This window comes from Mus pahari, chromosome 22, assembly GCF_900095145.1.
Source record: "Mus pahari chromosome 22, PAHARI_EIJ_v1.1, whole genome shotgun sequence".
Classification (NCBI taxonomy): Eukaryota; Metazoa; Chordata; class Mammalia; order Rodentia; family Muridae; genus Mus; species Mus pahari.
The window spans coordinates 13,303,605-13,310,569 of NC_034611.1; the positions used below are offsets into that span (position 1 = coordinate 13,303,605).

At 43.4% G+C, this 6,965-nt stretch overlaps 1 pseudogene; it reads left to right on the forward strand.

Moving 5' to 3' along the window:
• The first annotated feature begins 419 nt into the window (after nucleotides 1-419).
• Nucleotides 420-1,825, forward strand: LOC110338847 (annotated as a pseudogene).
• The last annotated feature ends 5,140 nt before the right edge of the window (nucleotides 1,826-6,965 follow it).

The window sequence follows — 6,965 nt, forward strand, 5'->3', positions numbered from 1 at the left end:
GTGGGAGCACTGTCTCAATTGATACTCTCTGCTTTCAAATATGTGTGCCAGGTTGGCATAAGAGTAGCCAGCACAGGTACTCTAGAAAAAGCTAAATAGGAAAAATCAGACGATCTCACACTAGAAAGGAGGACACAGGTTTACAGTTAGAAATCTTCCAGTCACTGGAGTGGACAAGGACAAAGTAACATGGCACACAAGCTGTGCAGACCCATGGGGCTAACAATCAATTGCAGTAAGACAAAACATCATAGAAAATTATTCTGGGAGCCCGCATCCCAGCGCCGCTGGCTCAGGGCAGGAACCGCCAGGGCCGGACCTCCAGGCCGCGACCCCGCCCCCCCCCGGCCAGCCAGATAAGTTCGGTTTCTTCTGTGGAGGGTATGCAGTTAAAGCCTTGATTTCCTGGATCTGGTAATATGTCAAAAGATGCCAGTCTAATTGAAGCCAACGGGGAACTAAACGTCTTTATAGACCAGAATCTTAGTCCTGGGAAAGGTGTGGTGTCTCTTGTAGCCGTACACCCGTTCGCAGTGAACATACTTGGAAAGCAGCTTTTGCCAAAAACCTTCGGACAGTCCAATGTCACTATCACACAGTAAGTGGTGATTGGCACGCCTCAGAGGCCAGCAGCATCCAACACTATTGTGGTAGGAAGCCCACACACTCCCAACACGCACTTTGTGTCCCAGAACCAGACGTCTGACTCCTCACCTTGGTCTTGTGCAGTCCTTGGTCTTGATGTGTCAGAAGGTGCAGAGGAAAGGAACCACCTTCTACAATGAGGTGGCTGACGAGCTGGTGGCAGAGTTCAGTGCTACCGACAACCACATCCTCCCAAACGAATCAGCTTATAACCAGAAGAACATCCGGCGGAGTGTCTACGATGCCTTAAATGTGCTAATGGCCATGAACATCATCTCCAAGGAGAAGAAGGAGATCCAATGGATCGGCCTGCCCACCAACTCAGCTCAAGAGTGCCAGAACTTAGAGGTAGAGAGGCAGCGGAGGCTGGAGAGGATCAAACAGAAGCAGTCACAGCTCCAGGAGCTCATTCTGCAGCAAATTGCCTTCAAGAACTTGGTGCAGAGAAATCGCCAAGCAGAGCAGCAGGCCCGCAGGCCGCCTCCTCCCAACTCTGTCATCCACTTGCCCTTCATCATTGTCAACACCAGCAGGAAGACAGTCATTGACTGCAGCATCTCCAATGACAAATTCGAGTATCTGTTTAACTTTGACAACACGTTTGAAATCCACGCTGATATTGAGGTGCTCAAGCGCATGGGCATGGCGTGTGGGGGCTGGAGTCTGGCAACTGCTCTGCTGAAGACCTCAAGGTGGCCAGAAGTTTGGTACCAAAAGCTCTAGAACCATGCATGACAGAAATGGCTCAGGTATCCATTGGTGGAGTATTCGTCACGACAACCGGTTCTACATCCAACGGCACAAGGCTTTCTGCCAGTGATTTGAGCAATGGTGCAGATGGGATGCTGGCCACGAGCTCCAATGGNTCTCAGTACAGCGGCTCCAGGGTCGAGACCTCTGTGTCCTATGTTGGGGAGGATGATGACGATGACGATGACAATGACGTTGACGATGACTGAGAACGACGAGGAGGATTGATTACTCAACCCGTAGACCCCTCTCCCCTTTGAATCAGCTTCAGGAAAAACATGTATAGAGAAAAGAAACTTACAAGTGGGGCTTTCTGTTCTTTTTGGCCGACTCCCAAGAAGATATCCGCGAGTTTGGAGTTAGATGTGCAGCTCCAAGTGAGGAGTGTGCGCAGTTTGAGCCTAGCTGCAGATGTGTTGTGAAGTCAGCGTGCTAATAATGCAGAGCCTCTATCTACCTTTTAGGATTTTATGGGTTTTCTCTCTCTTTTTCTTTCCTTTCTTTTTTGAGTTTGAAGCTTATTTTGCCCCTCAACAGTTGTTGCTGGGTTTGCTGAGGAAACTGTACTGCGNCCACACCAGTGACAATGATGAAGTGCTGCCCTGCCTCCGATGTCCAGCACCCAGGTGGTGGACAGCNAGGCTTTAGGATGAAGTTTTCCATTTGTTAAATCATGCAGTGTCCAAAGAACCAAGCCGGTAGCACAGCTCTACTGTAACAAGCGCCATACGTCTTATTATGACTCTTTCCTTAAATTATATTGACTGTCATAATTCCATCAAGTCTGTACACCTTTTCTCTATTGCAGCAACAAATTGGGAAATAGATTTTGCTTGTTTGTTTGTTTTCTTTTTGTTTGGAAGAAGTTTACTGCCACACTGGTGCAGCTATGGAAACTGTTTAGAAAGTTTGCTTATGGTAAATTTGCCTGATTTCTTACAGGCTACCTTTGGAAACTTTTTATTATATAGTTGTCTACATACTTATAAGTCTATCATTTAAAGACGTGTACTGAAACAAATGTTGTATTTGTTTCATAAGCATCTTCCTGTAATCTATTATAAAGTTGAAATTAAACATAGAGAATGTTTTAACAGTTTTTTAACTCAAAATTTGTCAATCATTTTTAATAGTTCTTTATTTATAAAAAGAAAAAGGAATTTAAGTACAGGAAATAGTCTCTTAAAATTTATTCACAAGAACCCGTTAACTGCACAGTTGCCCTTAGCTGCCTGTTCTAAAATGATGGTCGTTTTATTGAAACACAAATAAACTTTTCTGTAATATTTTATGGAATAAAAAAATTATTTTGGCTGAGTCTTGAACAATAGGGATCCATCAGGCTAGTGAAGGGTGCATCACCTGTGCCCACTGCCACCCCATCCCTACCAAACAAAGCCCTCCTGTGCCTGTGTTCTGTTTCTTGCCCAACAGATGGAGACATGCCTTCCACAGGCATCCTCTCCCTTGGCTATTATTTACCTTCTTTTGGTGGCTTCATCCTCTTAGAGTCGGAGACGTGTATAAAGATGACGAAACCACTACCGCTAAGAATACGGAGACCAGTGCTGAGCCTGCCTTTTGTTGGGAGGCACCGAACCCTAAAAGTGATCCAAGAGGATGGCGACATGTCAGAAACCTCCCTTCAGTGAACGTAAGATACAACATGGGTACTCCTTGCATTGATTCAGAGCTTTAAGGGTGTGTAATTAGGCCCCACAGAGTGATCGATGCATTTGTTTGCCTCCTTGTTGCTATGGTAAAGCACTGACCCGAAGCAGCTAGGGAAAGAAAGTGTCTATCTGGCTTATTCTTCTGCAACACAGTCCATCACTGAGGAAATTCAGGTCAGGAACTCAGGTAAGAACAGAGGGACTGGAGCCAGGGAGGAGTTCTGATTGGTTTGTTCCCCTTGGCTTGTCCGGCTTGCTTTCTTATGCTATTCACGACCACTTCCCCCAGGAAGTAGTATTGTCTACAATAGTCTGGGCCTTCCCACTTCAATAATCCAAAGGCTTACCTACAAGCCAATCCGATGAGGGCATTTTCTCAATTGAGATTCTCTCTTCCCAGGTGACTAGTGTGTGTCAACTTGACAAAAACAAAACAAAAGAAAATAAAAAAAAAAAAAAACAATAATAATAACCAGCATGGTAGAGTGAAACATGTTTCAGAGTTCTAAGTTTTTTAGGGTTTTTTTGATAAAACACAAACCTTATTCTCAAGAACTACTTGGAGAAAAAATTCACAGCCCTACTCCCAGCTCATGCACCTGTCTCCTTTTCCTGCTTCCAGGATTCATCGCTCATCAACACCTACAGTCTCAGGTCACTGCATCTGTATAAACTGCCTCTGTGCAGGCACACTTCCTGTCTTAGTCACTGCTAAAATGCTGGATCCTAAACCTATGCTCCAAAAGAATGATTGGTGAATGGATGTTACTGCGAGGAAACAGTTTGAAACCCAGGCTGGTGCGCTGGGGAGTCACCATTTAACTTGAAGCTGAAGATAAAACAGTGCCATTTTCGGGGGCTGGTGAGATGGCTCAGTGGGTAAGAGCACCCAACTGCTCTTCCGAAGGTCCAGAGTTCAAATCCCAGCAACCACATGGTGGCTCACAACCATCCGTAACAAGATCTGACACCCTCTTCTGGAGTGTCTGAAGACAGCTACAGTGTACTTACATATAATAAATAAATAAATCTTAAAAAAAAAAAAAAAAAAAACAGTGCCATTTTCAATATAGTGCTTCAGGTAGAGGGAACAGTAACTGCAAAGACCATGGTTTCAGAATAAAGTAAAACAGCCCCCCTCTCTGCTTCTCACCTCAACAATGGATCCCACCACTGCCCATCATCTTTTGCATATGTAATGACCAATGTTTTTTGGTTTTGTTTGTTTGTTTGTTTGGGTTGAATTGGTTTTTTTGTTATTTTTTGTTTGCTTTTTGGGGTGTTTTGTTTGTTTGTTTGTTTGTTTGTCTGTCCCCTGTCAACCCAATCCAAGTGGAACTGATGTAGCTGGTAAAGACATTTACCAGAAATAAACTTTTAACCCAAAAGGTAATTCAGTAACTTAAAGTTCCTTATACTCTGTGTCATCCAACAGAAGCATGGTGAATGTTTCTATCTGAATTGTGAGAGAGAAACCAAGCCCTTTCTTCAAAACATTGCCTTGTCCACAGAATACAACATAGGCTGATAGGTAGAACACTTGAAGATGTCCTGAGTCATAACACAGATATGAAATTTTCCATTGCTATATAGTAAGTCTAAATAGCAGCAGCATTAATGTGGTTTAAGAACTACGATAAAATAAAATGACCACAGCATTAAAGGATCATGCAAATTCTTCTAGAGTGCACACCACTGAGACTAATGAAGGCTCAATTTGAATTCTGTCAGAAGCACAATTCTTAAGTACATGAACCAGATGCCCATCTGTTAGTACACACATGGCCTTTAAGAAGATACCAGTTTTGCATTCTGCACACATCTAAATCTTCAAAAGAGCTGCTCCCCCTTGGAGCCATCCCCAGGTTCTCTTTGGAGAAGTGAAAGTATTCCACGCACCCCCAAAGCTGCTGGCCCTCCTTGCTTCACTATTCTGGACAATCTGCTGTCATCTTGCTGCTTCTGAAGGTTCTCATACAGATGAAATGCAGCTTGATGTGGGGAGAGGGAGAAGCATTTTGCCAATTCAGCTGATTCTTCAGCTTCAAAGTGATTGAGTGAACTGAACTCATTCAGGGCTCCACTTTACATTTTTGGCAAATGAGCAAATATGCAGATTGGTACACACAGATGTGTCTGCTAGTTACCACAGGAGCAGTTCCCAAAGCCAAGTTCATTGAGCTGTGCTCTAATTAGTGACAGCATCGTAGCAAGTATACAATTATCCTGCAACCTGTTGAACTTTCATCTGCCCTCAATTCCCTTTCATTAAGCATATTCAGGCTGAACTTAAAATGAACTCTTTAGATTAAAGGTGGCGATCTTAAGAGTGAGGCAACTTCTATGCCTGTCTTGCTTGCTGTGAAATGGTTGAGTAACTGCTTTTGAAGCAGCCAGAATCTGTTCTCATCTATTCTCTCTGGTTGATTCCGATGTTGTGTCCACGCCATGATTATGATTGCTTAGAGTGCTTTCCAGAATTCCACAGTCAGTTGTTTCCTTACGGTAAAAGTGTGATGGCTTCAGTTCACTCATTCAGTTTTCCTGTCGATCACACTGCAGCAGGCCCCTTGCTGGAAACACAGCCATGCTAAAATGTGGCTTCTGTGGCTTTAGAATTTACAAAGAGGAGAGACAAATGATACTATAGTGTGCAACTGAGCACAGGATAGAACAATCAACTAGGTGTGTGCAGGTGACTCAGCAGCTACCCAGTGATACAGGGAGAGAGAGAGAGAGAGAGAGAGAGAGAGAGAGAGAGAGAGAGAGAGAGAATGCATGTGGATGCCAGAGGATAACTTTTTAAGACTCATCTCTCCTTCCACCCGGGGATCCAAGGACTGAAGTCAGATGTCAGGCTTGACCAATAGATGCCTTATGTTCCGAACCATCTCAACCCTACAGTTTATTTTCATTTTCTCACGTCCGTATCTGCTTTCTGAGTTAGAGTAGTGCCAGTCATGTTAGATGAACTTAGAACAGCAGTTCTCAACCCTTTCACAGGGGTCACCTAAGACATTAGAAAACACAGCTATTTACAGTATGATTCATAACAGTAGTAAAATTAGAGTCAGGAGTAGCAAAAAAATTTATTTTATATTTGGAAATATGATGAATTGTCTTAAAGGGATGCATTGTTAGGAATGTCAGCAAGCACTTCTTATCATCCACAGCAATGTCTGGGGTTGGTGTCTGTATATGGAATGGATCCCCAGGTGGGGCAGTCTCTGGATGGCCTTTCCTTCAGTCTCTGCTCCACACTTTGTCCCTGTATTTCCTCGTGTGAGTATTTTTGTTCCCCCTTCTAAGAAGGACTGAAGCATCCACACTTTGGTCTTCCTTCTTCTTGAACCTCCAATGGTTTGTGAATTGTATCTTGAGTACTCTGAACTTTTAGGTTAATATCCACTTATCAGTAGGTGCATACCATGTGTATTCTTTTGTGACTGAGTTACCTCACTCAGGATGATATTTTCTAGATCTACCCATTTTTCTAAGAATTTCATGAATTCCTTATTTTTAATAGCTGAATAGTACTCCATTGTGTAAATTATCACATTTTCTGTATCCATTTCTCTATTAAGGGACATCTGGGTTCTTTCCAGCTTCTCGCTATTATAAATAGAGCTGCTATGAACATAGTGAAGCATGTGTCCTTGTTATATGTTGGAGCATCTTTGGGCATATGCCCAAGAGTGGTATAACTGAGTCCTCAGGTCTATTTGCAATATTGTGAGAAACCACCAGACTGATTTCCAGAGTAGTTGTACCAGCTTGCAATCCCACCAACAATGGGGTGTGCTCTGCTTTCTCCACATCCTCACCAGCATCTGCTGTCACCTGATTCTTTATCTTAGTCATTCTGACTGGTATGAGATGGAATCTCAGGTTTTTTGA